This window comes from Arachis hypogaea, chromosome 7 (assembly GCF_003086295.3).
Source record: "Arachis hypogaea cultivar Tifrunner chromosome 7, arahy.Tifrunner.gnm2.J5K5, whole genome shotgun sequence".
NCBI lineage: Eukaryota > Viridiplantae > Streptophyta > Magnoliopsida > Fabales > Fabaceae > Arachis > Arachis hypogaea.
Window position 1 is genome coordinate 19,399,421 of NC_092042.1, and position 10,487 is coordinate 19,409,907.

General features: G+C 31.9%; 3 long non-coding RNA genes across 4 annotated transcripts; 2 read left to right on the plus strand and 1 right to left on the minus strand.

The window, feature by feature from the left end:
- Window positions 1-255: 255 nt before the first annotated feature.
- On the plus strand, window positions 256-3,877 carry LOC112702723 (uncharacterized). Its single transcript, XR_003154241.3, has 3 exons — window positions 256-696; window positions 1,332-1,387; window positions 3,514-3,877. It is a non-coding gene; the product is annotated as an uncharacterized lncRNA (long non-coding RNA).
- A 775-nt stretch (window positions 3,878-4,652) lies between these two features.
- Window positions 4,653-5,976, minus strand: LOC112704013 (uncharacterized). The gene is made up of 2 exons (XR_003154734.3): window positions 5,631-5,976; window positions 4,653-5,060 (listed from the first exon to the last, which is right to left on the minus strand). It is a non-coding gene; the product is annotated as an uncharacterized lncRNA (long non-coding RNA).
- An 825-nt stretch (window positions 5,977-6,801) lies between these two features.
- On the plus strand, window positions 6,802-9,257 carry LOC112702724 (uncharacterized). Of its 2 annotated transcripts, XR_011863804.1 has the most exons (3): window positions 7,028-7,064; window positions 7,281-7,660; window positions 8,269-9,257. It is a non-coding gene; the product is annotated as an uncharacterized lncRNA (long non-coding RNA). The 2 variants fall into 2 exon arrangements; XR_003154242.3 differs by having other exon boundaries at window positions 6,802-7,660.
- The last annotated feature ends 1,230 nt before the right edge of the window (window positions 9,258-10,487 follow it).

Sequence of the window (10,487 nt, forward strand, 5' to 3'; positions counted from 1 at the left end):
ATTAAAATCGACAGCCATGCCATCGATATTTTTATAATGAATTAACCTTAGCACTACTATCGTCATACTGTCGACGAAAGAGGAGTGAAAAATACTTTTATTTTAAAATCGATGAACATGTCGTCGATTTTATTATTTAAAATATCGACAACACTTACCGTCGATAAATATAAATGATCTAGATTGCTTTCTAAAATTAAGCGAACGGTGTAGATTTAAAGTATAAAATAGACGTCTAGAGTGTTGCTTTTTTTTAAAATTAAAATCGACAAATTGTCTGTCGATTTTTATCACTAAAATCCCAAAAACCCGCATCCTCCCCCGCGTCCAAAGTTCAGAACCCAATTCCCCCAAATTCCCCGTTTCATCCCCAAATTCCCCAATCACCAGAAACACAATTCCTCGTTGTTCTACCCTAAATTCACGGTTGCGCCACCATCATTCTCCACTGCCGTCGTTCCTCCGTCACGGTTACCCCTTCTTCTTCTTCTTCCGTGAACCTCCTTTTCTTCTCTCCTTCACTCACTCCTTCTGTTTACCCACTCTCCACCACCGTCCTCCTCTGGCGACGCCGTTTCAGCTGCCGCGCTGCTTCCCCCAGCCCACCTCAAACTCCCCGGACTGATTCTCCTCCTGGAAACGATTCCGGCATGCTTCATTTTTAATGCTTCATTTTTAATTCCTCCATCATTCGAGGTTTCATTTTTAATTCCTCTATCATTCGAGGTTTCATTTTTTATTCCTTCATTTTGCATCTTTCATGTTTTATCTAGAATTTTATTGTTTGGAGTTATTTATATGAAGTTCGTGACCGAAATTTATAAATTGTAAGATGTCATTGTGCTTGATTTACATGCCTTGAAATGATCCTAGGAAAGTTGAACAACAAAACTATGTGAAATAAGTGGCTTGTTCAAGGCTGGTTCATAAAAAATGACTCTAACTATTAAACTCACATTATGATTGTTAAACTAATTTTAAACTAATCTAATATATCATGGATATAACTGAATGCACTTGAAATCAATAAGATTAGATTTTCCTGACTTTCTATGTGTGAGATTGGAGATTTTCAATGTAATCATTTCTAGACTTGATTTGCTTATTGTTAACTCTTGTGTTTTGGCTTTAACCATTCTTCCGAAGATTGCAACAAAAAGTTTTCCCTTATCTTCTTAAGATTTAGTAGGATTCAGGTAATTTAGAATTTAGATAGCATCCTCTTGAATTAATTTTTTCTTCTTACATAAGATGGCTATAGCATACATAATAAGGATGCTTTATTTATTACAATTACAGATGTTAATATTATTTCTAATGCTCCTTTGCAGAAAGCTCTGACCCCTCCATTAGGAAGACTGCAAAAGGATGCTCATTACTTCCTCAGGTATCAACTTCTCTGCACTTTCAGTACCTTTGTAACCATTCTACAACTTTTTCTTAATTTTTAATAAAGTCACTCAAGGTAATTAAACTCATATATATAGCAGAGGAACACTTAGCTTAATTAAAGTGTCAAGATAATTATTATTTTGACATTAACTAATATGCTACTCAACATCACAGCAATAACAGAATATACTTTATTATTTATTTGTTAAGTAGTAGTGAGTGTGGTAGCTAATAGGATAGCTAGCAATAATGAAGTCATGACAAAAAGAGGTTTCACTACTTATATTTACTTCTTACTGGAAGCAATGAAACCAAGAATAAGTGAGACTTTGGATGAATGGATTGGTGGTCCAGCACTCTGAATTTTTGAATAATCACCACGCAGGGGCCAGAGGGGGTCACTGGAGAACCTAGCAGAAAGGAACCACCACTATTTTGCACTGCAACACTCTCATAGTTAGGTCACTGTCTCAGATACCACCTTAGGTCCTTAGCTTATGGCTTCACTTATGTGATTTTTGATTCTCTTTTCTTTTTTCTAAACAAAAATAGTATTCATATTTTTGTAATAATAAAAATAAATATTTCTGTGCATGCCCATTGCTATTGCCATTGCCATATTTTAAAAAAAATGTAGTACTTGTCTCAGTCTCAAGCCTTCCTTTTTGATTTTGCTTCTATTCTTTGTACTTCATTTGCTTTACCCTTCCTTTCTTTTCCAATTGCTTCCCCTTTATTTTATTTTTGACATGCTTTTTATTGTGTGCCCATATAGGTCAACACCATGCATTCACAAGGTAAGAGAGATTATTTGATAGGGAACCTTGACATAATTTCACTTATATTACCTCTTCCCACATTAGATTCACTCTATCCGCCTCTTCATATCCATCTCTAGATTTAATTTTATTTGAATCAAGATAACATACTTTATGCACTTATATATAAGTTAATCTATTTACCTTGATCAATTATATAATGTGTCCCTTTAATTTATTTTTTCATTGCAAACTTGAACTATTTGTAGTTTATAGGCCAGTTTTTGAGAGGCAAATTATCAGAACACGTAAAAGCTAGCTAATAAGCTCTAATAACAATGAAAAAACCTTTATGTATTGTTTCAAGAAGCATTATTATTTTTTTAAGCATTATTATTAGTCAGCATATATTTTTCATGGTATTATTGAAACTAACTATGCCCTGTTTCAAATGGCAATACCTTATAGTTTATATAGTATTTAAGACACACTAAAATTAAAATGAGCTATTGTACCTTATCAGATTTTAGAATTAGTTTCCTTAGACTTGTAAGCTGTGCATTGATCCGGTCACTGCGCCGCTTCTCGGCCTGACTGTGGCTCTTGGAACAGCTCTGTCTCCGACCACCATTTCAATCGGTGCTGGCTATGAATGAAAACTATTATTGTTATCATTATGATCATGATGATATTGTGGTTATAATTGTGATGATGAACCATTTTGCAGCTTCAAGTTCATGCCATCTTTTATTTTGTTATTGACTCTTCCTTTATTTATTTGGATTAACTTCCCCAACATCGTTTATGGTTATCAAAACAACTTTTAATTTTCTCATAAATTGTTGTTATTTTCTTTTAAATGAATGCTTTATAATTATAAAATTTATTTTAACGTGACTTCCATTTCTTCTCAAACATTTAGAGTTACCTCTCAGATTAGTTATTTACCTTGTATAAATTATGAGTAGCTTGCCTGTTTGCGACGTTCTTCTCTTCTAATACTTATGGTTTAGTACATGACATTAGAAAATTTCATTGTCCGTCCAAATTAATCTTTGGCCAGTTTATTCCTATGGAAATACTAGTATTCATTTATCTCAGGTCTAGTACTCTAATTAATATGAACAAGTGTTTTTATAGTCAAATTTTTAAATACAATGTATCAAACATATAAAGCCAAGGTAGGAGCCATTTCATTTGTGGCATATCTCCCAAAACACGTTGTTTTTTACTACTAGCTGATGACATTACTAGCTGATTTTACTTTAATTGCACATTTCTAATAAATTTGTTAATTTGTTAATTCATATATCTTGTATCGGTTATGTTATGGATAATAACTTGCTTATTTTAATGTGTATAGGATATGATTGGTAGAGACGGAGATCGTGGCTGTGGCCGTGGCTGAGGCCGAAAGGGGAGGCCTAGGTAGAAAACTCTCACCTATTCTGCAGTGATCAGGACAACCATAGAGTTCTCAAAGGGAGGATGATTCTAACGATTTTGTTGACTCAAATGATTACTTAGACGAGTATGAGTAGGTTATTTAATTACTTTACTTTGAATATTTTGTATTATTAGTGGATTGCAATTTAAACGAATATAAGTCTAAGTTTAGTTATTTATCTTGTCTTGAGTCTTTATGTTAGAGGGTTATTTATTATTTTGATAAGTTTGTAAATTCATTATCTAATATTTAGTATAAATTTTATTTTTATATTTAAAAATTTATTTATCTTGTTATCTAATATTATGTATAAATTTTATTTTTATATTTAAAAGTTTATTTGTATTAACGGTTTACTATTTTTTAAATAGAAAAAAAATTAAAACATATAACAATTAAAATCGATGGCAAAGTTGTCGCTTTTAAAAGTTAAAATAGACAAATGCGAATAATTAAATCGACGGCAACTGTGTCGATTTTATTCAATCAGATATCGACGGCGTTGTCGTCGATTTTATTAAACATAGTATAGACAAAAGTGTTGTTGATTTTATTGAGTTAAATATTGATACGAAGGCCGTCGATTTTATTGAATCAATTATCGACAAAGAAGACGTCAATTTTAAATAATAATATCGACGGCAATGTTGTCGATTTTATTAAGAATGTAAAATTCTCACACCCATATTACAGACGGAACAAACGTCGATTTTATTAGCGTTTTGAAAAATCGATAAGCTTTATAGCGACCAACTGCCCCGTCTATTTTGCCATCGAATTTCAATATTATCGACGGCTTAACCATCGATTTGGCCATCAATTTTAACGACATTTCTTGTAGTGGTTGGAAGTCCACATGTTGGTTGTAACTACTATTCGACTATCATTTCCATTCGTTAGCTTAGTCATGTTAAGCTTATCCAAATCATACATTTCAAAAATATCTTTCTTGATTGTGTTTCGGTTAGGCACCTTAAAGGTTGGTTGTACTGATGTATATTCTTTCTTCATTCCAGCATATTCCACAAAAGGTAAAAGGTACTCATGCATACAAATAGCCTTGGAAATTCACCGTCTTGAATAAGATGGATCAAATATGAAAGCATCCATACCACTCTTTGCATGTTTAGACAATGAATCAGCAATTGTTGATTACCTAGAGTTTGCTAATTTGATCCTTTTACAATAGTGAAGTACATGATTCTTCAAATTTGTAGTCCTATTTCTTATATTAGTTCCAAGAACAAATTTGCAATGGTTACATTTTGCCTTTCACTCTTTGTTCCTCTTGAAAGTGAATAAAGTATTGTCAATAAACACTCTTCAAGCTCGATTTGTTGCTATTGTCAATCGAAGTGGACTCATCTGGAACAAAATTAGCGGTTGTTTCTACCGGAGGGTTTTGTTGTTGTTCTTCTGCAACCACATCTTATGTTGGTACTTGACATTTCGAAGTGAATTCCCTACAAATATATGTTCAAATACGCTTTGTACAGATATACAAATATATTAATGTAACAGAAACAGAAACAACACTTACAAATAAATTTCTCTCTCTAATTTCTTAAAGTTTAAATAAATTCTTTAGAATAATAAAAATTGATGATAAATAATTTATATGTATATAACAAAAACAACATAAAGACATGAACTCAAATTAAAATTTGCATATGTACTTAAACACCATAAAGCCATGAACTCAAACCCAAATTAAAATATGCATATGTACTTAAATACCATAAAGCCATGAACTCAAATTAAAATTAAAAGCAAATTAAAATCTACATATGAACTTAACAAAATTTAACATTAATCTGTTTATTTATCTCTGTTTATTGAGAATTTTCATAAGCTAAAATCTCTGATTCATTCATCTTTATATAAACTTAAAAAAAATTCTCAGCATCTATTCCAACAAGTCCAAATAAAAATTTTCAATCACAAGGTCATTTAAAAATCATACAACCATAAACACAAATAAAAATCAAATTAAATAATAAATGAATTTCAGTTTTGAAGGCAGATAAACATACTTTTAGAGTTTTAGCACGAGTAGGTGCTGAACAAAGGAACGAAGCATAGGGTAGGGTGCAGCAGAGTCAACGACGTGACACGTGCAAGTTGACGGAGAACGAAGCACGCGAGCAAGCTGGCGACACGAGTACGGTGCAGCAGAGCCAGCAATGAGAGTGAAGGGAGACTGCAATACCACCGGCAACGTGAGTTGATGCAGACACGGGTAAGGTGAGTAGCGCAGCGACGAGAGTGGGGGTAGACGCGATCAGATTGTAGAGAGATTTAGATTGATTGGGGTTCTTGAGGGGCTGAGCCACTGAGGGCTGTGAAATAAGGTTTGCAATATGAATGGATTGAGGGCAAGTAGGGTTGTTAAAGTTGTATTTATATCTCATTAAATGATAAATGAATTATATAGAAATAAAAGTATTAATATTACAAATTGATAAACTTAGTTTAGTTGCTAAAAACCTTTTGCACGTGATGAAGGTCCTTGGTTCAACTCTCATTATGTAACATTTTTAAACATACAAATAACACTAATTTTATTTGTGGTGCAGTTTAGATTGGATGATGATTTTAAAAAAAAAATATGATCCGATCCGATCCAATTTTAAGCAGTTTGGGTTGGATTTAATTTGCGATTTTATAAATTAAAAAAATTAAATAAACCTCCCCAGTCGTTACTGACAGCTCCAGGGGTGACAACATCCAGCGATGGTAGCACCAGAGGCTTCGGCAGTGACAGCGATGTCGGCAGCACCTCCATCCACAATGGAACACGAGAGCGAAGAGAGAGAGAGAGCCAGAGGAGAGAGAAAGAGTGAACTTGGACAAGTGAGGGAGGAAGGGTTCGCGTTTGAATCTTATACCACTTTACCGTCAGATTTACTATTAGATTAATTCGACGGAAAATTGGTGAAATAAGCATTTCATTAAATCCATTTACCGTCAGCTAAAACCGACAGTAAATTCACAGGTAATTGTGGTGCCAACAAAATCATATTTCATGCCACTAATCATAGTCGGAATATAAAATCCGATGGTAAACATTTTCAGAAAATCTAAGCTACCTTGTATTCGATCCAAAATCTGCCAGCAAATTCGCCGCTAATATCCGACGCTAAATCCGACACTAAATCTGATGATATTCAGTATTTTTCTTGTAGTGAGTGCCAGGTATGCAATTATCTCACAAAACTACAAATATAATCACAGTAATAGAAATGTAATCACAATAATATAAACATAAATAATGCAAATATAATCACCACAAGTGCAAATATAATCATAACAATACAAATATGTTTAAGCCATATTAGAATTCCCTAACACAAGTATGTTTTCTTATTACACATCTCTCTAATTTTCTTGTCTCCATATATAGGATGTAAGTCTACTTTCATATTAAGAGTTTTTGGATCATACCAATACATCTTCTTGTATGCATGGTAGCCAAACTCTTTAAATATTTTCTTCAAATCAAAATAACTCACTAGATCAAGATCCAACGAAAAAATCTATTTACATTAAGACCTATAAGCCTAAACGTACTTGTGTTAGAGAATTTTAGGGTTACTCTAGTGTACAGATATAACTTCATATAGATATATAGATATTCCTTCTCCTTATATCTCCTGTTGACACGTGATGTCTCCTTTTTGCAGGATGGAATAGGCTGTCAGCAAGTTACTAGCGCTCATGGTTGAGTGAGCTGAGTTGGTAGCGTGAATTGGAATGAGTTTCATTGAGTTGGGTTTCGTTGGTAACAGGTTCGTGACTTGGGCCCTTATTGGTCTCTCCAAAAAAAGTGGATGAAAGGCAAGTAAGTTGGGTCTTCACTTCACTCTTCTCATCTCATCAAAGCAAATCCTAGCTTCTGCCACCACGACCGCTACCACCGATCTTCTCACTATCACTGTCGATGGCGATTGGGATTTGCGTGTGTTCGTCGTGGTCCTTCATGGTCAAGGTCCTTTCCTCGTTCACCAATCGCCAGCTTCTTCATTGTAGCCGTAGAGCCGTGGTGCTCTACCTGCTCATCCTGGTCAGTAGCGCTCTGCCCACCGTCCCTCTTCATTTATGTTCAATTATTCTCCTTACATTATTAGCACATGCATTTTCATCATTTCAAAACAAATATATTTGTTTATGTAATTCTAGGTTTGTTAAAGTAGAAATACATAACAACTATAGTATTTTTTAGAACATAATTTATTTTTGTTCTTCTACATCATTGTTTATGTGTGAAAAAATAATCGATGTAAGATTAGTTAAGATAACAAATCTTTTAATTTTGTAGTCAGTAATTTTGGAATCAAATTGTGAGAGTATTTTTTTTAGACAAAATATAAGTGAAAAGGCATAAAAATCAAAGAATAAGTACTGTAATTACAATATGAATAAGTATAGAGAATTAAATTTTAATATATGTATCATGATTCTGGATTTTGAAAATTTTTATTGCTATGGGCACTACTAACAAGGTAGGCATGATAATGAATACATAGTTATTGAGAAGGCTCTTCCTTCTACTACCTATCTAGGTTTTTGTCATCTTCAGTTATGAATTTTGATGGTTCAGATGTTCTCCATAGATATTGAGTTAATAAGTTATTTCCATGTATTTTATTATAAACTACTTGGTTTATTCAGAATGGAATGTTCTTTGCTTCATTGCCTCTAAATATTAGAGCTGTTGTATAGTTGAAGACTTGTAGCACTCTCCTAAGCATGGGCACCTTCATATACACTAGACACATACACATGGTAATTTCAAATTTTTGTTTCATAGGGACAGGCCATATATGTAAAATATAATGAAGCTTGTAAATGAGTTATAATTAGATCTTGATATGTTATTGATATTATAATACACATGATTATTTTTTCTTTTTTAATTCATGCCATTAAAATCTGGAAAGGGTTTTTACCCTTTTGTTAACAATTGTGCGGAGAACCTTATTGTACTTAAGATAGTGTATAGCTTGTTAGTTTTTGTTTTTAAGTTAAGCAGAAAAGTTAAAATTGGTGAGCTTTGTTAAGGAAAGAAATACATTGTTCAACTTTGTTTTTCATCCAACGAAGAAACAGATGAATTAAATTAAGTCAGTTAACTAGAAGACAAGATGATCGAATATTTGTTGTTGGTTTAGTTTAAGTCAATAATTTTTTTTATTTCTTGTGAATTTGTTGATGAATTCACCAATGATATAATGTGTTTTTTAATTATAATAATTTGCTCTTTGTCACTTTAAACATTGCTTGATGGGATTAGTTTGTGGAATCATATAGTTGTGGGTACTTGAAGGTTTACATTATTGCTTGGGTTCGATAGGAGGTGTGTATTTTTAGACGGATGATGAGATACAGTTATGAATGAATATATGGATTGTTGCTGTTGGGGTAAGTGATGTACGATTTTCACCTTTAGCTTGGAGTAGTTGAGATTTTCATCGGTGGAAAAAATAGTTTGCTCATTATAGGATATATACTTAGGTTGGGTCCTTATAGTTTAGGGCCATTAAAGGTCTTCAATTGAGAGAGTTATATTTTATTTGGTCATTCTATATTAAAACAGTTTCAATGTAGTGGTTATGTCTTATTTGTGGAGTAAAATATATCCTCCTTTGGGAGAGTTGTGGCTGATGTTTTGATTGTATAGTTGGCGTGATTATGAGTTATATTTCTTTGTCTTGTATGTAATCAAGCTAGAACGTTGCACAATTTGTAATAGTACATTGGAAGTATGGAATGTGAAATTTTTTTTTTCATTAAGTCCTCATCCATGACTTTTTAGCCACACAATTTCAGCTGATGAGAACTTAATTTGAAAAGTGCATAATTTTATTCACAGAAGGTTTTCAAATCTTGTAGCCTTACATGTATCCATTCATAATGAGTTTTAGACAATAATAGTCTTTTAGTATTTATATATTTCTTTTAAATTTGTCCATAATTCTTGTAGATCTTTAATAGTCAAGTATTCTACTTTCAACCCTTCATGAAGGTGATGATGTAGAAAAATTAGTCCCTTAGTCTTCTCCCTTTGCTTGATGATTCTAGTTTTTTTTTATGGTATCCCGAGGTATTTTGGACACCAAATAGGTTTCAGCATCAAGCTCCCGTTGTAAGTAATTCATACCTGTTAAATCAAGCGTGGCAAATTCAAGCTTTTGCAAATTTTACATGACAGCTTTATTAGTAAAAATAAATAAAAGCAAGTAAATATATAATTAAGAATAATAATATCAATAATACATAGCAAAATAAAGATTAGGATTTGAGAAAAAGAAAAGAGACAAGAGAATATGAAGAATTATAGATGATTCTATTAATAATTGTATTCATTAGAGAACATAAAAGGGTCTATTTATAGCTAAGGGCCCAACTTATAGCCAAGGGCGCATCCAAAACAAAAATATTTTTATAATAATATTGTATATTTAGTAACATATATAATCATGAGTAGTATTTTCTTTTAATTAAAAATGTTAATTAGTGCTTCTTATATAAAAAGTTATTTTCGTTCTTATAAATTTTTCTTTTTTATTTTAGATTCGATAAAATATAAAAAAAATCTATTTTTCTAAATTATATTACTTTATCGAGTATTATTGTAACAGCAAGTTATATTTTTATGCTTCATATCGTTAAAAAATATGCTATAAAATAATATAAATAACTTTGTTATATGTATTTAAAATATATTCATGAATAAAATATATAAAATATAATCATTTTAATGAATTCAATTAATATGTTATAATTTTAATATCATAAAAAAATTTACAATAATTTACTTTCAAGCATATTTACACTATAATATATAACAATTTTTTCAACATCTAATTAGAGGTTGACGTTATTATAAA